Source organism: Lissotriton vulgaris, chromosome 3_1 (assembly GCF_964263255.1).
Source record: "Lissotriton vulgaris chromosome 3_1, aLisVul1.2, whole genome shotgun sequence".
NCBI lineage: Eukaryota > Metazoa > Chordata > Amphibia > Caudata > Salamandridae > Lissotriton > Lissotriton vulgaris.
In genome coordinates this window covers 664544441-664568492 of record NC_141689.1, presented here as the reverse complement: position 1 = coordinate 664568492, position 24052 = coordinate 664544441, and positions in this window count along the sequence as shown.

Here is a 24052-nt window from a genome sequence, read left to right as displayed (position 1 = left end):
AAACCATCCCTATGTAAACATTCGAAAAAGTTTCAGGAACGCTGGTATGAAATTCTAAATAAATGTTCACTGGATTTAATTCTTTTGATAATACAAGAACTATCGACCATTCTAGAAGAATTGAGTGCGGAAATTGAAGAAACAAAAACAGAATTATCCAAGATGATGTCAGAAGAGGAACTAACTACCACCTTAAATGACATAAAGAGCCAAATAGACCGGCATTCTAAGGAAATAAACGAACGTAAAATTCGGAAATTCAAGAGAGATACTCTTGACTATCGTCTTGGTGAAGTGTACACGTGGGCATAAATTTACGCGCAAAAACGTAGGAATCGTCCATATAACTCGAACACTGAGACATCCTCGTCTGAGAGCGACATTAGTCAAAGATCACGTAAGACACAACCCACAACCACACCTCAAGATAGACCGACTACAGAAGAACCAACTACCAGCAAAACCACTGAAACTAGTCCTTTTTTAGACCAGGGCCAAGCCCAAAAAGGAGACCCAGGAGAGGGTCAGGCAAAGGACAAAGAAAGGGATCCACCAAACACCAGAAGCACAGCCATGACCTCCAAAGAAAAAGAGAAGGAGAGGAAAGCCAAAAAGAATCAACCTCAGAACACCTAGTTATCAGCATCAGTGATTATCACTTTAGCCCGTATGAATTGGGGTTACTTAAAAAGGGACATCTTTTATACCGACATCTACTACCGACAATCTGGAACTTGAAGTCAGTTTTTTTAAACTGATGCGAAAACTTAGACTGCGACATTTTTTTGATAATGTACTACCGGACAGACCACCACAGGAAAAAGATCAGTTAGCAGGCTTAAGACCACACAGCACTTTTCAAGCTCCCACCAGCCACAAGACGCTGGATCTTTTTGAAAATCTAGTCAAACAAGACATCAGAAAAATCAAACATGTCAAACCGAAAAATAGGAACATCACACAGAAGGACTTTAATACCTTACAAAAATTGGCTTCTAATGACAAGGTAATATACACAAAAGCAGACAAAGGTGGCGCTATCGTCATCATGAATGTGGAAATGTATAATACGAAAGTCAATGAGCATATTTCAGATGACAAAACATATTGCAAATTGGATAGAAATCCTACATTGGAATATGCAAAAAGGTTAAAAGACATCGTTGATGAGGCATTAAAACAAGGAATTATTGTAGAAAGAACTAAAAACTTCCTATTGACTTCAGATCCAAAAAGTCCCACACTTCGGATGCAACCCAAGATACATAAAAACATTAACGACCCACCAATGCGACCCATAGTGTCCACGAGAGGGAGCTTGCACGAACCAATTGGCCAACTTATTGACCGATATCTTCAACCTATAGTACAATCAATGTGTACATATGTCAAAGACACGTCCCAATTTTTACAGATATTGCAACAATTGAAGCTGGATCCAGCAGAAAAACTAATTTTATGTACAGCTGATGTATACAGTTTGTACACTAGTATCCCCCACGATATGGGTATTGAAGCGATCGAATCTGCACTTTTGAATTCCGAACTTGATCATGACTTTCAGACCTTTTTGATGGAACTGATGTATTTAATCTTATACCATAGCTATTTCAAAGTAGATGAAACATGGTACCAACAATTGACAGGCATGGCTATGGGCAATTCAGCAGCCCCTGTGTATGCTAATATATTCATGCAGTGGTATGAAAACCGACACATCTTCTCCAACAATGAATGGACGCAAAATCTTAAATTATTGATCAGATACATTGATGACTTCTTCATCGTATGGACAAACACACAAGAGAAACTACAGATGGAACTTACTAAATTCAATGAAATTGATCGAAGGATTCAATTAACATGGGTCATGTCAGACACGACGGTTAATTTTCTTGATGTAAAGGTAACCATAACTAGAGAGGGATTCGTCACCGACCTATACGTAAAACCAACAGATCGAAACAATATGTTGCTATACTCAAGTTTTCACCAACCCAACCTAATCAAAAACTTACCATTTTCACAAATGGCCAGGGTCAAAAGAATCACTTCAGAAGAAAATACTCTCAACATCAGACTTAGTGAAATGACCAAGAAATTCACCTCGAGAGGATATCCTCAAGCTTTAGTAGAAGAATCAAGGATGAAGATTGATCAAATCGAAAGAAAACAGCTTTTAACCACCAAAACAAAAATTGAACAGACAAGAACAGTAGTAGTATCTAAATACTCCACTTCGAGCAAAAAGTACAGACAAGCAATACTCAAACATTGGTCAATTCTCAACATCGAACCGGACTTCAAACAATCTTTTAAAGAATTTCCAATTTTTGCCTACACTAGATCTAAAAACATAGGTGAAATCCTTCAGCAGAAAGCACCGGCTAATACAACATTTACAGGAACCAAACCCTGTCTGAACTGTGGCAACTGTAATAGTGTGATTTGAGGCAATACTATCTGCCATCCCGCCAAAGGTTACCCAATCCGATTGAGAGTTAATGCCACCTGCGAATCAAGCAATTTGATATATGGCATTAGATGCCCATGTGGAAAAATGTACGTGGGAAAGACCGAGAGACGCATCAAAGTACGATTAACGGAACACAGATCCAATATACGCCTAAAAAACACAAAGTCAGCGTTATCGTTGCACTTTACTGAAGAAAATCACAATGTGTCGCAAATCAGATTCATCATTTTGGAATGCATCCAAAAAATTGAAGGGAGAAATAACACAAAATTCCTACTAATGAGAGAGAATTACTGGATACAGAAACTTTCTACCCAGAAACCAATGGGGCTTAATGAAAGAATAGAATATGCATGGTATCTATAAATCTTCATAAATTGCTCTATGGACTGCATCTTGTGCATACTGTGTGTTGTTCACATACACAATAGACACTTACATTTACACAAATCCTTTGCGTTTTATTGTTTTTCACTTTCCCACAAATAACTATCGCCATATTACGAATCCGGGCATTTAAGGTCCAAATCCTGACTCTTTGTTATATATTTTCCGAAGCCACGTTTTTTTCCGTCTTATAGATTTAATTTTTCAGATACTTATCACCGTTTTTTAAAAAACTTTGTTCTGGCCAGAACATAATAACATCGTGCACTCTTTATGTGCACGCAAAATAAACACACGGAGGCTCGCACGGTAGTCTTTTTTTCAAGTCTGTTGCGTGTCACACATCACGTGACCGGAACTCTGCTTTAAATCTTCGCGGAGACTGAGGAACTATGTACCAGCCCGTACCGCGAGAGGATTCTAGTGGAACCTTTGCTTCCACATATCAAGGTTAGTAGAGCACACAAGCGCATTCTTCATGCAAGAACCTAGGACTAGATTCGTGCACTTTTTACTAGAGCTCCGTTTGTAAGAGCCGCGTTTTCCTTTATTTTCTCTACAGATTTCGCTCCGAACCGTACACCCAAGTCATGTGAGTTTAATTAACTCTTCACTATTTTTTCGAACCACTGGTTTTCCACTGTGCATGCAATCCATGCTAACCGCGTTCCTTTCTCACTTACCTCACAATAATCTTGTTTATAAACACTATTCACCACAGCGTTTTTGTGATAGATTGTTTTCCTTGTGATAGGCTGTTTTAATATATATCACACGATTTATTATAATAGTTACAATGTTTTTTTATTAATTTTTGACAGTGTCGTTTTCCCTGATGAAGGGCATATGACTACATGCCCGAAATGCATTGGACGCTTCATAATGACAATGTCTAAATGATGATAATATTCATGTAAACCATAAAGAAACCTACATACAATGGATCATATCTAATTGTGATGAAATAAAAACACCTAATGAATTATTTGAACACTAGAGTGGAAGTCTTCTTGTAACATAGAGACAACTTCACGAGTGCCTTGGGAGGGATGGTTCTAGAGTACTTCTAGACCCACTTTTTGAACTAAGAACTGCTCATGGCAGGTGTTAGCTTTTGGAGATATTCACGCTTAGCGCGAATATCTCCAAAAGTTGGTGATAGGAGATAGCGATGTTAGGGACTGTTTCCAGTCGCTAACATCTTGGCACGCCCACTTTGCATGTCATTAGTGATAAATATCACTGACATGCAAAGCGGGGCCCAAGATGGTCGCTATCTCCTTTTAGCTGTCACTAACTGGTGTTAGCGACAGCTTGGTAATAGGGAGATAATTTTATCTCCGCTTTCTTGGCTTTTAAAGCCAAAAAAGCGGAGATAAACCCCCTTGATAATATGCCCCCTCGTCATTAATTTGTCTTCTAGAAAATTAGCAGAAAAACACCTTATTCTAGTAAATAGGACTTGCCATTCTGCTCCATGGCTCCTATGAACCTTCCAAATGCAAGGTTTGACTTCTATAAATTCTTCAGAAAACTTAAATCAAAAAAACATTTTTCAACCAGGAATAAGAAAAGGAAATTGGCAGAAACATATGATAGAATAGTTGAGCAGGATCTACGCCAAAGAACAAAAAAACAGAGATCATGAACAGTGCACGAACATGACCAGGGATGACTGGCTTGCTTAAAAAACTGCAGGACGAGAGATTAATAATAAGGGCCTCGGATAAGGGAGAGCACATTGTTGTCAGAGATCGTACCCATATTGTAAAAGAAGCAAAGAGGCAAATTAGTAAAAACGAGAATTATCAGCAACTGAATATTGATCCACTGGATGAACATGCCAAAATTTGCCATCACAAACTAAGGGAATGGCACAATACATTCCTACTGGGTGATGAAAAGTTTGGCTATTTGAAAAATTATCACCTTATTAGACATACCATTTATTTTTTGCTGAAAGTGCATAAAGTTATCATCAACTAGCAGCCCGTCCAGACCTTGTCCGGGAGCAATCATGCTGCAGGACCCCCGCCCGCCCCGACGTTGTCCTTGGGTCCCCCGGATCCTTCCTGCATATATTGCAGTATTATACCTCTATGTTTCATTTGTACGCTTTTGTAACCTGCAAACTTCACATTTTGCTTATGTAATGCACCGTTTGCTAGCTGTTGTATTTTGTTGGCTCACGATTCTCACTTATCGCACCTCCGGGTGCAGCAGTCACATCGAGGGGCAATGGTCCCCTGGGGCAACTGAGGAATGTAGTCCAGGTATCGGCCGATGCCCTCACGCCAGCAAATCGGCAGGGAAGCCGGGGTGGGGTCCGCAGCAGGGCAGTTGCACTCACGGCCTCCGGGGTATATGTGCTCTTGCTTGTGTCACTCCTTTCAATTATCACCAGCTGCAGTGAGGTTAAGGTTTTCTTCCTTTGTCAGGTTAAAGTTAGTATATTGGATTGGTACCTGGACTGAGGTTAGACAAGTGACAAATTCTATTGTATAATCCTTCAAGTAAGCTTGTTCCATTCTCTGTCACTCCATAGCTTTTCACTGGAAAATGCTCAGACTCCAGATTTAATACATATAATTTAATGGACAGTGCAGTTGCGTTATTTGCAGGTGTTGTAGGGCAGTGACTAAGGAACAGTTTGGACAATTGCTCTCCTGTTGTGTCCCTTCCGAAAGGCACACAGACACAGTGCTCCCCCTCACAACTGCAAATCCTGGCTTACCGCACTGACAACTCGTTATCAACGCTGTCCCATCATCCATCAGGGAAACCGGATGCAGAGCAGAGCTCAGGCTTTTATCACCAACAGCATGGGAACCAGAACAACTCATTGCTCATATTTGAGTTCACATCCACTGCATGTCTGTTTGTGTATGTGACAGGGTGTGAGAGTGTCTGTTTGACTATGCAAATGAATGTGACAGTGTCTGTATAGGTGTGTGGGAGTGTCTATATTGGTGTACCGCTGAGCCTGTAACCAGGCGAGGTCGCCCCCACACACCCCTGCTACTGCCTCACTTGCCTTGTTGCCTGCTGTGCCCTCGTTTTTGCCTTCTTTGCTGCCTCGTTTTTCCCTCTGCTGTGCCCTGGATTGTGCTTTCGTTGCTGCCTCGTTTTTCCCTCTGCTGTGCCCTCGTTTTTGCCTTCTTTGCTGCCTCGTTTTTCCCTCTGCTGTGCCCTGGTTTGTGCCTTCTTTGCTGCCTTCGTTTTTTTCTTGCTCATCTCCACAGGGCAACCCAGCCGCCACTGAGCCGCCCCCTGCCCTCCTTTCCCGCCGCTGCCTCCCTGCGGCCCCGCCCCCCTCCTGCCCATTCGCCGCCCGCTCCCGCCACCCAGCTGCTCCTCCCTCCCGGCTCCTTCCTAAGGGGACAGCACAGAGGTGCAGGGAGCGACCGCTGAGCCTGTAACCAGGCGAGGTCGCCCCCACACACCCCTGCTACTGCCTCACTTGCCTTGTTGCCTGCTGTGCCCTTGTTTTTGCCTTCTTTGCTGCCTCGTTTTTCCCTCTGCTGTGCCCTCGTTTTTGCCTTCTTTGCTGCCTCGTTTTTCCCTCTGCTGTGCCCTGGTTTGTGCCTTCTTTGCCGCCTTCGTTTTTTTCTCGCTCATCTCCACAGGGCAACCCAGCCGCCACTGAGCCGCCCCCTGCCCTCCTTTCCCGCCGCTGCCTCCCTGCGGCCCCGCCCCCCTCCTGCCCATTCGCCGCCCGCTCCCGCCACCCAGCTGCTCCTCCCTCCCGGCTCCTTCCTAAGGGGACAGCACAGAGGTGCAGGGAGCGACCGCTGAGCCTGTAACCAGGCGAGGTCGCCCCCCACACACCCCTGCTACTGCCTCACTTGCCTTGTTGCCTGCTGTGCCCTTGTTTTTGCCTTCTTTGCTGCCTCGTTTTTCCCTCTGCTGTGCCCTGGTTTGTGCCTTCTTTGCTGCCTCGTTTTTCCCTCTGCTGTGCCCTCGTTTTTGCCTTCTTTGCTGCCTCGTTTTTCCCTCTGCTGTGCCCTCGTTTGTGCCTTCTTTGCTGCCTCATTTTTCCCTCTGTTGTGCCCTGGTTTGTGCCTTCTTTGCTGCCTTCGTTTTTTTCTCGCTCATCTCCAGAGGGCAACCCAGCTGCCGCTGAGCGGCCCCCTGCCCTCCTTTCCCGCCGCTGCCTCCCTGCGGCCCCGCCCCCCCCCCTCCTGCCCATTCGCCGCCCCGCTCCCGCCACCCAGCTGCTCCTCCTTCCCGGCTCCTTCTTATGATGCCCATGCATACGCGCAGCAGCGGTCACGTGCAGCGGGAGCGCCGATTGTGCGCCGAAGGTGTGCCGAAGGCAAGCCCGTCTGCGCCCGTCCACGTTTGGACCACGCCCAGCGCCAGAACCCCTGGCCCCCGCCGCCGATGCAAGACCACCCGACAGACTTACGATGCCGCCACTCTCAACGCACTCAATGCCGGCCAGAACCCGGCCTGCTACCGAGCCACCCCGAGACGCACCCAAGGACCCTTTGCCTGCCAAGCCTGCCGATTCACCTGCTACCGGACCTGCACCACCCCCGCCAAGTCAAGCACCAGCAGCAACCATCTGAAGTGCATCCTGCTCAACACCCGCTCCGTCCACCGGCACGCCGTGGAACTCTGGGATCTGCTCGACGCAACAGCACCGGACGTCGCCTTCCTCACCGAAACCTGGATGAACGCCTCCTCAGCGCCCGACATCGCCATAGCCATCCCAGACGGATAAAAGATCACCCGGAAGGATCGCGTCAACCAGACGGGAGGAGGCATCGACATCGTACACAAGAACACCATCCGCATCTCGACTAACTCCGATGAAAGCTTCACCGCCGCCAAACACCTGCACTTCCAGATACACACTGACCCCAAGACCACCCTCCGAGGCACCCTCATCTACAGACCACCGGGACCACGCACACAATTCAGCGAAGACATCGCAGATTTCATCAGCCCACACGCCCTTCCCTCCGCCGACTACATCCTCCTAGGGGACCTCAACTTCCACCTGGAGAACAACAATGACAGAAACACCACCGCCTTGCTGGACAACCTCCCCAACCTTGGACTCAAGCAACTGGTGAACACCCCCACCCACTACGCCGGCCACACGCTTGACCCTGTCTTCTCATCCAGCAAGCACATCTCCTTCAGCCACGCCACCGGACTCCACTGGACCAACCACAGCTGCGTCCACTTCAGCTTCAGAAGAACTACGACCCACCACCACCCGCAACAGGTCCCCCGCCGAAGCTGGAGCAAGATCACCGCCAAGCAGCTCACCGCCTACCTCAGCCAGAACCCTCCCACCAGCACAACGGACTCCAACGAAGCAGCCAGCAACCTCACCAAGTGGCTGACCGCCTGCTCCAATGACCTTGCACCACTAAAGAACCCACCCAGCAGACCCGGCAGCAAGAAAATCTCCAGGTTTGCCGACGAACTCAAGGAATCCAAGAAGAACTGCCACATCCTCGAGAAAGCCTGGCGGCTCGACCAGACCACAGACAACAGGACCGCTCTCAAGCGCGCCACCAGCAAACACCATCAACTGATCCGCGCCACCAAGAAGAGGGCACTCAAAGAACGACTAGACAACAACGCCCACGACAGCAAGGAACTCTTCAGCATCGTCAAAGAGTTCTCCAACCCCAGCACCGGAAACAACAACATCACTCCCTCACAAGACCTCGCAACTCACTCGCCTCGTTCTTCCACCGCAAGATCGCCGACATACACAACAGCTTCAACGCACAGACCACGCATCCTACCACCGAACCAACACCCGCCACCACCACCCTCTACAACTGGACCCCGATCAGAACCGAAGACACCACCCGCACGATGAACTCCATCCACTCCGGATCACCAACCGACCAATGCCCACACCACGTCTTCAACAAAGCCGGCGCCATCATCGCACCCCATCTCTGAGACAACATCAACTCCTCCTCTTCCACACCGCCACCTTCCCGGAGAGCTGGAAGCATGCCGAGCTGACCGCCCTCCTGAAGAAACCAACAGCGGACCCCACCGACCTCAAGAACTACCGTCCCATCTCGCTACTTCCTTTTCTGGCCAAAGTCATCGAAAAGACCGTCAACAGACAGCTTTCCGCCTTCCTCGAGACGAACGGATCCCTCGACCCCTCGCAGTCCGGGTTTCGGGCCAACCACAGCACCGAGACCGCCCTAATCGCAGCTACCGACGACATCAGAACCCTGATCGACAACGGGGAAACAGTGGCCTTCATCCTCCTGGACCTCTCTGCGGTGTTCGACACTGTCTGCCACCGCACCCTAGTGAAGCGCCTCAGCAACATCGGAATCCGAGAGAAAGAACTGGAGTGGATCATCTCTTCCTCGCCGGAAGAACCCAGAGAGTCCGCCTCCCTCCGTTCAGATCCGAGGCCACCAAAGTCATCTGCGGCATACCACAAGGATCTTCACTCAGTCCAACCCTCTTCAACGTCTACATAAGCCCCCTCGCAGCCATTGCACGCCAACACAACCTCAACATCATCTCCTATGCTGACGACACCCAGCTGATCCTCTCCCTCACCAACGACCCCACCACCGCCAGAGCCAACCTACATGAAGGGATGAAAGACGTCGCCGACTGGATGAGGAACAGCTGCCTTAAACTGAACTCAGACAAGACGGAAGTCCTCATCCTGGGATCATCACCCTCCGCCCGGGATGACTCCTGGTGGCCCCCGGCCCTGGGCACCGCTCCCAAACCTACAGACCACGCACGCAACCTGGGTTTCATCCTGGACTCCTCCCTGACGATGACCAGGCAAGTCAACGCCGTCTCATCTTCCTGCTTCAACACCCTGCGCATGCTCCGCAAGATCTTCAGATGGATCCCCACTGAAACCAGGAAGACCGTCACCCAGGCACTCGTCACCAGCCGACTGGACTACGGGAACACCCTCTACGCCGGAACCACAGCCAAACTTTAAAAAAGACTCAGACGCATCCAGAACGCCTCCTGGACATCCCCCGACACAGCCACATCACCGGACACCTGAGAGACCTGCACTGGCTCCCCGTCAGCAAGAGAATCACGTTTAGACTCCTCACCCACGCACACAAGGCTCTCCACGACCTGGGCCCCAAGTACCTCAATGATCGCAAGACCTTCTACACGCCCACCCGACAGCTACGATCGACCAGCCACGCCCTCGCCACCGTACCACGCATCCGCAGAGCCACTGCCGGAGGAAGATCCTTCTCCTACCTCGCAGCCAAGACTTGGAACTCCCTCCCAACCCACCTTCGACGAACCCAAGACCATCTCTCCTTCAGGAAGCAGCTCAAGACCTGGCTGTTCGAGCAGTAACATACCCCTCTCCCACAGCGCCTTGAGACCCTCCCGGGTGAGTAGCGCCCTTTACAAATGCCGTGATTTATTGATTGATTGATTGATTGATTGATTGTGTAAATGTAGGTGAGAGAGTGCCTACAGGGGTGTGTGACAATGTCTGTATGAGACCAGGGCAGAGTTTTTAGAGGTCCATGATGCAGAACTCTGCAAATTGACCAAAATTGACCTAGTGCTGGTTTTTAATGACGGATTGTTGTCCCATGCTGTAAAACGCGAATGGCACCACGCACAGTGCAAGAGGGCTCTTCTTCATTCTGCTGCTCAACTAGATATTCTACTTTAGTGGCAGCTTCCTTAACACGAGCGGAAGGTTTCTCAACACGGGTGGTAGCAACCAGCAGTGACTGCTCGCATTGAAAAATCTCACCAGGAGGTGGTCTGAAGTTAAATTTTCCTCACTTACATTCAACAAACTAACATTGGCGAGTCGCAGTGAAGGAAAAACTCTGCTGCGCAGAGTTTGTCAGAAATCTGCACTTTACCCAGAAGGCAGAGTGGGAAAACTCCAAAAACTATGAGAGGAGCAGAATATCATACCCAGGCCTACTCTGTATGGATGTAGGTATGGGTGTAAGTGTGTCTGCATGGTTATGTGAGTGTGTTTGAGTTTCAGTATGGGTCTGAGTGTGGGTGTAACAGTGTCTGTATGGGTGTGTCAAAGGGTATGAAAGTATCTCTCAGGATATAAGAGTGTGTCTGTATGGGTATACATGTGGATTTGAGAGCGTCTGTATGGGTGTAAGTATGGGTGTGAGAGTGTATGGGTATGTGAATAGATGTGAGAGTGTCTATATAGGTGTAAGTGTGGATGTGAGAGTGTCCCTATGGGTTTGTCAGAGGGTGTGCGAATATGGGCATAAGAGTGGGTGTAAAAGTATATATATATTTTTTGAGTCACATTAGATCCGTGGTTTGCTTTCAGAGTTACAGAAGGCCGTGCTGAACCCTGCAAGGAGTGTGCGCATCTTGCACGTGACAACAAAAAAAACATTGTTACTGAACACAAAGAGTTTAGACTATATCCCAAAATCAATAAGAACTGAGTTCCAAAATTTGTCAGCCTCCACAGAGAATGCTTTTCAGCCCAATTGCTTTTTTGTTATAGTTAAAGTTTCAAAGAGACGAAGGCAGTAGAGTGGACGTGGTAGGCTTGTTGGTAAAACTGAAAGACAATAATGATGAAGATGGCCTTGTGAGCCAGACAAAGCGTTTCTGATGGCTTATGTGATTTATGCATTAAAATACAGATTGCAGGTCACAAAATGTGATATTTTTTATTTTTCATTGTTAAGGCTGGTCTTCTAACGAAGTGTGTATTGGTTTAATAAATGCTACAGTGCATTGACCCCACCAGGTAGGTCGCCCCCCCTCCGCACAACACCGCCTGTGTCTCCCTGCCCAAGCTGCTGCGGAAGTTCGAGGCCCTCCTCCACCCCCAGGCTACCCCCTGCGCCTCATCCTTGGTGGCTAGTAGTAGGCCGTAGGTAGGTTTGTTCATCCTCCGCTTTATTGCTTTTGTTGTATTGCCTGTATTTTCATTGTTTTGTCTGTGACTGCTGTTGTCTGTCTTCTCCGCTGCCTGTATGTAATCCGTGCCCCTTTTTTGTCCCTCTGTTCCCCTCGCTGTCCCCGTGCTCTCTCTGCCCGGACTTTCCTTCTGTTTCCCTCGCTGCCCCCGTGTCCCTGCCCGGTTTTCCCTTCTGTTCCCCTCACTGCCCCCGTGTCTCTGCCCAGTTCCCCAGTAGTATGCATTCCCTCTAAAGCGTGCTACTGAACACCCGCTCCGCACGGGAGCATGCCGTCGAGCTCTAGGACCTGCTTGACACCACATCCCCGGACGTCGCCTTCCTGACAGAGACCTGGTTTAACAACTCCTCCGCACCCGTCATCCCCACAGCCATCCCAGACGGGTACAAGATCACCCGCAGAGACCGCACCAACAGAGTTGGAGGAGGAATCGCCATCGTCCACAAGAACAGCATCAGCGTCTCGACTAGCTCCAACGACGCGCTCAGCATGCATGCATTTCCAGATCCACACAGACCCTAACTCCACCCTCAGAGGCACCCTCTTCTACCGACCCCCTAGACCCTGCCCCCAGCTCAGCAACTCCATCGCATACCCTGATCTGCACAGACTACATACACCTTGGAGACCTGAACTTTCACCTTGAGAACAACATTGACAACAACTCCACAACCCTGATCGATAACCTCGCCAACCTCGGACTGAAGCAACTCGTCACAATGCCCACCCACTCAGCCGGCCACACGCTCAACCCCGTCTTATCCTCAAGCTTGCACGTCTCCGTCAGCCACACCACCAAACTCCTCTGGACTGACCACCGCTGCATCCACTTCGCCTTCCAAAAGCCCACCACACACCACCGCACCCAACAGATCCCCTGCCGCTGCTGGATCAAAATCACTGAAGACCAACTGCACGCAAACCTTGCTCTCAGCCCACTCACCGAACCCTCCAACACAGAGGACGCTGCCCACAGCATCCAACGCTGGATCGAGAACTGTGCCAACACCCTTGCCTCACTGAAGAAACCCCCCCACAGAGACACCAGCAAGAGGGCCAGCTGGTTCACCCCAGAACTCCTAGCCTCCAAGCAAGCTTGCCGGAAACTAGAGAAGAAATGGCACAGTGAACAAACTCCAGACAGCCACGCAGCACACAAGGACGCCATCCGCAACCACCACCACCTCATCAGGGCGGCCAAGAGTACCTCCTTCAAAGATCGCCTTGACAACAATGCACACAATAGCAAGGATCTCTTCAACATCGTGAAGGAACTCTCCAACCCCAGCTCCAACACCAACGACATCCCGCCGTCACAAGCCCTGTCCAACGCCCTCGCCACCTTCTTCCACTGCAAGATATCAGACATCCACAGCAGCTTCAACACCCAGACAGCCCCAACAGAAAGCAACACGACAGACCCTCCGCACACCCTTGACCATGACCTCCTGCTAGCCTGTGTGAGCATCAATGACACCATCAAGAACATGCGCACAATCCACTCCGGCTCTCCGTCAGACCTGTTCCCATACCACGCCTTCAACAGAGCAAGCAGCTCCATTGAATCCCACCGGCGCAACGTCATCAATCTCTCTCTCTCGAGACCGTGACCTTCCCAGAGCTCTGGAAACACGCTGAAATCAACACCCTACTCAAAAAACCTAAGGCAGACGCAAGAGACATCAAGAACTTCCGGCCCATCTCTCTGCTCCCCTTCCCGGCCAAGGTCATCGAGAAAACCGTCAACAGACAGCAAACCCGATACCTTGAAGAAAACAGAATCCTGGACCCTTCCCAGTCAGTGTTCCGCAGCAACCACAGCACCGAGATGGCCCTCATTGCCGCCACCGATGACATCAAACCCTGCTGGACAATGGCGAGATCGCAGCACTCATCCTCCTAGACCTCTCTGCCGCCTTCGACCCCGTCTGCCTCCGCACACTACACGCACACCTCCACGCCACAGGGATCCAAGACAAGGCTCTGGATTGGACCACCTCCTTCCTCTCCGGCAGAACCCTAAGCGTCCACCTCTACCCATTCCATTCCAAGCCTCTGAGATCATCTGCTGCGTACCCCAGGGTGCACAACGTTTACAACGCGCGCGGTACAACAAAGTACCATTACCACGCAGTTATAACAACGAAAGTTGTTACAACGAATTGCGCTGGGTGGCGCTCAAGGATAATAAATCCTTTAATTTACTATCCCAACACCTTCCCTACTATCCATGGGGACTGGTGTTGGAATAGTAAATTATATTTTTTAAATTTGCGCCCCCCCAACGCAAGTCGTTGTAACGACTTGCGTTGTTACAACCGCGTTGTAATGGTACTTCGTTGTACCGCGCGCGTGGTAGTGACATACATCCGTACCCCAGGGATCCTCCCTCAGCCCGACGCTGTTTAACATTTACATGGCCCCGCCCACACATGTAGCCCGACAGCACGACCTCAACATAATCTCCTATGCCGACGACATTCAGCTGATCCTCTCCCTCACCAAAGACCTCATCACCGCCAAAGCCAACCTCCACGAAGGAATGAAGGCCGTTGCCGACTGGATGAAGACCAGCCGTCTAAAGCTGAACTCTGACAAGACGGAGGTCCTCATCCTCGGCTCCAACCCTTCAGTCTGGGATGACTCCTGGTGGCTGACAGCACTGGGGCAGCCACATACCCATCGACCACGCACGCAACCTGGGAATCATCTTTGACTCAAAGCTCTCAATGACCTAGCAAGTCAATGCTATCTCCTCCTCCTGCTTCAACACCCTCTACATGCTCCACAAAATCTACAGATAGATCCCGACAGATACAAGAAAGACAGTCACCCAGGCCCGCGTCAGCAGCAGATTTGACTACGGAAACGCCCTCTATGCGGGAGCCACAACCAAGCTCATCAAACGACTACAACAACACATCCAAAACGCCTCGGCACAATTGATCCTCGACATCACCCCCCACCTGAGAAGTCTGCACTGACTCCCCTCAACAAGAAGATATCCTTCAAGCTCCTCACCCACGCACAAATGGTACTCCACAAGACAGGCCCAACCTACCTCAACAGATGGCTCTCCTTCTACATCCCCAACCACCAGCTATGCTCTGCCGACCTCTCACTCGCCACCGTCCCACGGATCCGATGAACAACCACCGGTGGGAGAGCCTTCACCCACCTCGCTGCCAAGACATGGAACACCCTCCCACTGAGCCTACGACAGACCCAAGACCTGCTGACCTTCAGGAGGATACTCAAGACCTGGCTGTTCGATCAGTAGCGCCCCCCACCCCAGCGCCTTGATACCCTTGCGGGTATGTATTGTGCTTTACAAGTGATTGCTTGATTGATTGAGTGCTAAGGCCACATAAAAGAGAGAGAGAGAGAGAGAGAGAGAGAGAGAGAGAGAGAGAGAGAGAGAGAGAGAGAGAGAGAAGAGATAGAAAGGGAGAGAGAGGGGGAAAGAGTGAAGAGCCTTGGGTAAATCTACATTCAACCTGTATATCCCCCTTAAAGGTTTTTTTGTGTGCAGATATATGTTCAACAATTGTACAAAAAAGGTATACTTGAGAAATCAGGACAAGTGTTACATTTAATATTTTACTTTCAAATACCTATAGGTTAATATCGGATACAGAGTAATTAGGTGTACATATGGTTTTCTGTTAACATTTTAAAAGAACGAAATACACATTTTGGGTCACTTGGCCTTACTAAATTGACCTTGGATAAAGAATGGTCCTCAAATATGACAAATATTGGACCTTCTCCTATGCATCTAATTTTTAGGGAGATTTAGCTGTATGGTAGACATCTTGTCAAGGAGGCCCCGAGTTTTCTGACTATACTGTTTCCTACAGATGAAAATAGGCAGAAAATCATCTATTTGCCTGACTATATGTATATAAAAAACATGGAATTTATTTTTTAAATGAGCCTTTTTGGAGTGATTCTCCAAGCTTTTAGTCATGTCTGACAGACAAATAACTGCAAATTGACGGGTTGAAAAGTAAAGGTTTCCTAATGAAACTTGACCAGACAGCTGCAGATGTGCTTTACTATACTAGAACTATAATGTTCATGTTTTCCATATGAGTGAATTAATGTAGCACATTTGGCTACTTATACCATTAAAATCAATTAAACATTCTGGTAGGAGTCTACATTTATTAATGTAGAACTATTCTAGCTGCAGCTTCAGTTTTGCACAAAATCCCAAAAATGGGTATATAGACAGATACACTGAGCTAACTAGAAATGTGGGTATATACAGACATTTCTATAACAAATGGATACCAGTTAATTTGGAGCCCAACTTGTAAATATTATGCATGATTGATCCCCACTCAGTCATTTATTGCTTTGGGTCAGCCATTACTAAGAGATTATGAGAGTTACGTTTTCATTTGCTTAGCGCTCAGTACAGAGGAGTATGTCTCTTGCATCATGGGTTTTGACTATTCTACATTATCAGGCGGGCCTTCATTGAGTTACAAGAGGGACCTTATTCCTTAAATTGCTGCAGAGCCTATTTGCTGAATACAGAATGCGTCTTGCAAAGATGACTTACCGTACAAAGCAAAACACATTTCAAGTGGTAAACAAAAGCTTACTTGAAGCTGCATCTAAATAAGTATGAAAGTGCCATTCTCCAGAAAATAAAATGTTTGTTGTGCAAAGAAGCAACATAAAAATGCAAATGAAATATGACGAGAATTAGAGTGCTTTTTTTGGTTTGTGATACTTTAAAGAAGTGTTTGCTTCTTATTTTATAAATACTGTTTTTGATGCAGTAAGTCATCTGAAACTTTCAATCCTCGCAGCAGGTGTGGAGCAACTTTGTGGCTCCTATGGAAAACAATAATATTGTGCCTACTTCAAAATGGCGAAAACTTCTTGTGAATAACATGTAAGTCTTCAAAACACTGCATGCATTCCCAATCACATTAAAAAGACATTGCATCCAATTTCAAATGCCTGGTATATTAGTGCACAATTCTTGTGAGAGTCTATGTCGCCTTCTTAATCTAGTAACGTCCAACCTATCTCCTCATAGTCTCACTGGCCTGTACCTCTACTCACCACCCTACCTCTGCCACACACTGTGTAAGTTCCAGCATCTTCCTCTGCTGTTCCAAGCAGCCTCCTACTTCTAGCTGACCATCATCTACTGCAGCATCCTCTGCTTTACTTGTGCTTGACACCCCCCCTGTTCCCAGTAGCCTCTCCCCTTTATATGACCTGCTGCCTCCAAGCCAATCATTGAACATTCCGAGGGATCAGACTGTGCCACACCATAGCTGTTGGCTGCTAAGACTAACTCAAAAGAAGTGTTAGCAGTGAAGTGGTAGAAGCCCGTTGCCCCCAGTGTTAAGTGAGCACTCGGCACCTGTGATGTTTATAGTATACATTATTTTAGGGTCATTTGTGCACACATTTCTGTTGCTGCACAGGATGAAGAGGCACAAATGAACTCCTTCCTAATTAATTATACCCTGATGGAGTGGTTTATAAATTGTTTATAGATTGTTAAGCACCGATCAATGCCACCTCCTCCAGCATCATAATATTTGATGATGCTACCAATCACACTGTCAATCTTGGGATCACATGTATCTTGAGATGCACTAATAATATACAAACAGCCACATGCATCATTGTTGGAATTTGCGATTCCTAAATTCCGAAAATTAAGGAATCGCAATTTAGGAATCGCAAATTCCTATGCATCAAGAAATCGCAAAAGTTTTTGCGATTTCTTAATTTTCCCTATTTGCGAATCCTTAATTGTGAATCGCAAATAAGGAATTGCAATACATTGATTCCTATGGGCCTATAGGCCCATAGGAATCAATGGGAAGGCATTCTCATTTTGCGAATTCACAATTAAGGAATCGCAAAATGAGAATGCAATTTCAAGGGTGCAGGGGGGGTCCAAAGGACCCCCCGCTGCAACCCTGAAATGTCACGTAAGTACATTTTACTCACACACATGTCCCAAGGGCATGTGTGTGTGTAAAATGTAAGTTTCAAAAATGCATTTTTTTGCATTTTTGAAACTTCTCGCAAATTACCATGAAGGTGTACTTCATGGTAATTTTCCCCTTCAAAATTGCGAATTCGCAAAAAAAAATCATGCATAGCATTTAAAATTGCAAATTTTGAGATTTGTTAAATGCTATCGCAATTTGAGAAATCGCAAAAAATTGTGATTTGTTAAATTGCGATAAATGGAAAATTAATGATGCATCCCAAAAAGTGATTTTGGAATCGCAAACAGACGAATTTTGCAATTCGCACCGTTTGCGATTCCAAAATCGCTTGATGCATGTGCCCGATAGTCAGTTAAAATATTCTAAGCCTTCATCTGAACTAGAATTCATTGCTGCATTGATTGTCAACCAAAGAGGTTTCATTCATAAGCGAGACTGCATTAACTCTTAAAACTAACGATTGGCATTACTACTGAGTCTTGTCCATCCATTTATTTGCAACTTTGCATTTATCTGATAGTTATGTGCTCTTCCTTTTGAATCCTTAATTACAAACTGATATCAATAGCAACTCTTTTGAGGTACAGATATTGCATGTTTATAGGGGCAAACTGGATAAGTGGGGTATACCAAACACCCTTTTGGACCGTCTAAAACAGCTGCATACAAACACATGGATCAGGGTCAAACTATGTGCAGGGTCACACATCTCAAAACTAATCATGACCTCGAAAGGCCTCAAGCAGGGGTGTGTCCTTGCTCCGATCCTTTTTTATCTTTTTCTGACCGACCTGGCTGAGGAGCTGGATAGCTGTGTATCCCATGCTCCAAAATTGGGAAACAATCTAATGTCAAACTTGCTATATGCTGATGACCTGGTCCTAATCAGCAGGACGCCGATTGGTCTTCAGCGTCTACTAAACACAACAAGCAGTTTTTCTACTCGGAATACCCTCAAAATAAACCTCAAGAAGACTAAAATTATGGCAGTCAACTACCACAAAAAGAAGATCAATTGTTGGTTCCTTGACGGCCAACGTTTGGATCAAGTACAAAGTTATAAATACCTGGAATCCTAATGGATCATGAAAGCTCATTCAAACTTTAGTTAGAATCCATGCGAAGAAAGGGGACCACAACATATTTAGCACTGAAGTCACTGAAGACACAGCTTCCTGACCTCACGTTCGATCCCTTTTTACAGGTCCTGAGGGCCAAATTGCTGCCACATTGACATACGGGAGTGAGGCACTAAAAGGTAAAGATGCAGCAGTTTTAGACGTTATAATAGCCAACTCCTACAGAGCAATTTTCAACCTCCCAAAATACGTCTCCCTGGCTTAAATCCGGTTAGAATTTGGGATCCATAGACAAACGGTAGAAAGAAAAAGCACCTATGTCAAAAGTTGGCACAAAATCCGAAGGGTTGAGGCAGGATCTTTAAACTATCACCTATGGAAAGCCTTGCTCAATCAAGAAAACTGCCCAGCCTGGGACTATCTGTTTGACTCTATTCAGGATCTGGGCCTATTTGAACTCTGGGCCATTCCAACAGATCATCTTTCTTTTAAAAAAGCAGTGAGAAAAACAACATCTATGCTATCTGTTTTAGATGACAAAGCAATTCTTTCTAAAAAGGCCCACAGCTGGATAGTGCTTAGTGGCTATTTAAAGCTAAAACCCCAAGCCTACTTGAGAGCCGGAATCAAGATTATTAGGAAGGAAAAATTTTGAAGGTTGCGCCCCAGTCAGCAGTGGGAGTACCTGCAGGGCGGTGACTGGGGTGGTGGAGGGTCAGGGTGGGGGTTAGTAATGTATGATTTACAAAGTTTTACAGGTAAGTAAACATTTAAATAAATAAAACGAATTTTGTTGCGTGCACTGCATCGCATTTGAGGATGCAGTGCACTCAACTAAATTTGTTTTATTTATTTAAATGTTTACTTACCTGGGAAGCTCCGTAATCCATACATTATTACCCCCACCCTGCCCCTCTCCTCCCCACGTCACCGCCCTGCAGGTACTCCCACTGCCGGCCGCGGCTGAATGGCCTAACTTAAAAGCCATACGATGCACTTTGTTACATCCTTTTTTTAGGTGTCATGGCATCAGGTCCTGTAGGCAGGCAGTTAAGCTTTGCTTCAACCGCAGTAACGTCCAATTTAACTGTTGGCTACAAAATGTTTTGAGATGGTAACTAAGAGACTTAAAACCCTGTTGTTGTCCAAAACCTGCTAACATATTTTTTAAGTGTAACATTAACTCACTATTTTGTTTTAGTTGTACTTGCACTTTAATCACCAAGACTCCAATCTGGACAACGGACCTGGTTAAGCTGTGGCACTTCAACCGGAGATGTTATGGAAGTTATTGTCAGACAGCATTACATTAGTCGTAAGAGTCTATGATAATCTCTTTAAAAACAGCTTATTGTGTACACAGTTAATGTCCTTTTTTTACATTATCTGGTTTTAATTGCTTTTAATTGTATTTATCTATGTGCAATGGGAATCTTTTTGTAATGCTTTTGCAAAGATTTTCATTAATCAAGCAAAATAAAATATCTTAGCTATCGCATCTTTATAGCGCACACCACACACTACACACTGAACTGCCTCTTTGGAGCTGGTGTAGCAACGAAAAATGTATTGCCTAATGATGGAAAGGATGCACACTTAATATGCTGGTGAAGGGCAGAAGTATAATTTGGGGGTAAAAGTTTGTATGCCAGATTAACAAGCATTGCAAAGCCATTTGATCTGTCTTTATTGAGTTAATGCATGCAAACAGACATACACTAATGCTCATTTGTGAATGCCTGAAATATTGGCTACTCCTATGTTTGTATTTGATGTTGTGGCAATGACTGATAGTAGAGAGTTTGTAATGTTTTTGACATTTACTTTCCACAGCCTCTAAGGATAATAGCTTTGAGAGTGGGCTCGCTAAAGAGAAATAATCAGTCTGTTGCCTGGTAGCCTAACCTTAATGCATTTAAAATTGATAACGTATTTAACTTTAGAAAGACAATTTGCCACTGAGCAGACAGTATGCTTACTTTATCTTTAGATCGAAAACACATTGCTCTTTAAAGGATAACTCGCAGTATGCGTATATCTATTGCATTGTATTGTGTATAATGTTTTGTGTTTGACTCATTAAATCGTTCCTTATATACCATGTAATTCATTTGAAACTGTTTGATGCAGCACGTCTAAAATAAAAAGAAACCAACTCGCCTTTCCACCAATCCCTGTGCAGAAAAACGCAGGAAAATAACTGTATGGCAGGTTACATTGAAAACACGTATTCTCTGCGGCCGAGTTTTTACATGGTGGGCGCTTATTTAAATATCTTAGATGTGAAACTTTCTAGCTATGAGATTTGATGGATAATAAGGTTATCTGTTACATGTGTAGTAATAAAAAAATCCAAAAAACAGACACCATATTTCGCAATTCAGAATAAAACCGAGGTGAGTTCAACTTTGATAAAGCAAGGGCAAAAGATATAGTATGCCCGCGTGTGAAAATAAAAAATCACAATACCATACAAAAAGTGGATGTTATTTTTCTAGCTTCACGGCCTTTCTAGACTGGCATCTATGGTAAACCTCTTCTACAAATGTCACAATAGAATGTCACTCTTGTGCAAAATGTGGGGTGGATTTGGGGATTTTCTGTGTGCTGATAAACAGTACATCATGTCCCTCCTTCTCATGCTTTCTCTCCTTCTTTCTATTTGTATGTTCTTTTGTTGTTGTTGGTTTGCAAATGTAACTTAATTCTCATTACCACCTTTTTAATATGGAATGTCACCCATAATTATATTGAGAATAGACACATGTCTGGCAGATAAAATACTGCCTTTCAAAAATATCGCAGGTAAAATACTAATTGCTAAAATATCTTGAATGTAAGTATATATTGGTAAGCATGGATTTAGTATGTTGCATGCCTTAAAGGTGGATACAGCATCTAGGTACACATTTGTGGAATTAGGAATACTAAATCTATACTTAATTGTATATACCTATCTTCGAGATATTTTTGTATTCAATATTCTAGTCATGATATTTTTGTAGCACAATTGCAGCAGTTTTTTTTACTGATCTGTTTGGGCCTGAAAGTAGAGTGTTCATGGTCATGAAGTGTGACAGCACCCTCTTCATTAAAAAAGTTGACACAGGGTGCATCAGTGGCATACAACTCCTACAGGAAACTCATGGGGCAAAATATGTGGCAATGCATTGGATTCAATGTCAACAATCAATGCATCCAAACACCCAACACACGGGCATACGTACAAAGACTGGCAAAAACTACCGCTAACGCTAGTTAGTGGCAGTTTTCCTACAGCTATCTAATGCACTAACAATATCGCCTTGTTAGCGACGTATATACAAAACGTCGCTACATGGCAATAGCTTCATGGATCAGTGGTGAAAACGGGCGCTAATATTAGCGTGATGGTGGCAGAAAATCCGGCGTTAGCGGGTGAAAACGAACAAAAGGCCCATTAGCGAGAAAAAAAATCATGTTAGACAACCCAACGTGAGTTTTTTTGCCTCTAATGGAATAAAAGCCTATCACTCGACCTCCAATAGGAAAGTAGGGAAATAAAACAAGGAAATGCTGAAAGGAGTAGCCAAGACTAAGTGCAGCACACATCAAAAACCCTCTCAAGCCACCCAACATTCGTCTGGATGCCTTGCTGGACCTGTATCTGGACCCTGGATGCCTTGCTGGACCTGCGTCTGGAGCCTGGATGAGTTACTGGACCTGCATTTGGAGCCTGGAGTGGGATGCAGAGGAGCTGTGGAGTAGATGACCCATGATGGACATGGAGGCGTGGTGATTGCCCGTACCTGGTGGTGAAATATGGCCGGTCGCATTGAGGCCTGTTGCTGACCTTTTAAGAAGACAGCCTTGCACCCCTTGAATCTGTAAATGGTGGAGGCGCTTCTGTGCACCAACGTAGGGAGTTCTGCATTGCATACTACGATCCACCACTACACCGGGGTGCACAAAGGGGATAACCAACGATGGGCAGCACCTCTGTGCATCACAGGACAGAAGAGGTTACAATGGCCAGACGCTGTGAAGAGTGAGGCCCCTGAGCTGTGCCAAAGTTGTGTTGTGGGAGCGCTTCAAGTTCACGCTTGAGGGGGCCTTGATGCATCTACTGCATTGGAAGGTTCACCAGTGGACTTGGCGGCGACTGCTGTTCCCAAGCTTGTGCAATCCTATATGGCTGAGGCTCTTGCTGGCTGAGTCACAGATTTTTAGAGAGTTTTGTGTATTGCCACACGGTGTCAATGTCAAGGTAAGGAGAAGTTTGGACACATAGCGGAGGAGGCCCGGGGGTCCAGTTGCCCAGGCCTAGCACCTGTAGATGACGCACCACCAGTGTCGGCACATCAGATATGGTGGAAGAGCATCGCCCCACTGCTTTCAAACAGTGAAAGCAGAGGAACAATCATCACATGATGATAACTTCCTGCTGTAATTGTGCATTGTTTTCTTTGTGGGTGGAAAGGTGGGTAAAGCGGCCCCACTCATGGAGCAGGTCACGGGTGAAGTGTTTAGTGACTGTTTGGTCGGCCCATACAGGCCACACAAAGCAATCATGCGCACTGTCCTCGTCACAGTGCAGGCTCCATTACAGCCTGCATCGAGAACATGCCCACACCTCCATCCCCTGGCTGAATTCCTTTTCCTGGCGCCAATGACCAATCCCAACACCGCAATGCAGTGTTGTGATTGACTTAGGGGAGGGAGCCTGGCTGCCTGCTTCTGTTCCTGGAAGCAGAATCCGGAAAGCAGGAGCAAGGAAGACACGGGACCCGGCATTGAGGTAAGATTTCTCACATTTAAATATTTACAACACTCGCTCACACACACACCCCTGTGTCCACGCCCCATCCAGTGTTCTTTCCGATTTTTCCCACCTCCCAGCTGTCCAGTCCCCCCGCAGCACTTCTCAATGTCGGCGACTTTGCAGCCATGCGCAGTGGGCGTACCACTGGTGTGCCAAAGATATAAATGGAGTTACAATGCATACCATTATATTGCATTCCAGTACAACGCATACTAATACTAAGCATATTGCAACAGTAGGGAAGGTGTTGGATTGCGGAGATGTAAACATTACTATTCCCACTTCAGTGAGTGCAACCCTAAAACTAACCCTTTCACCCCAAAGCAAACCCCGAACCCTAACATTCATCATTGAGCTCCCAAAACACAACCTAAAAATCATATTTGACCCAAATGCACACCCA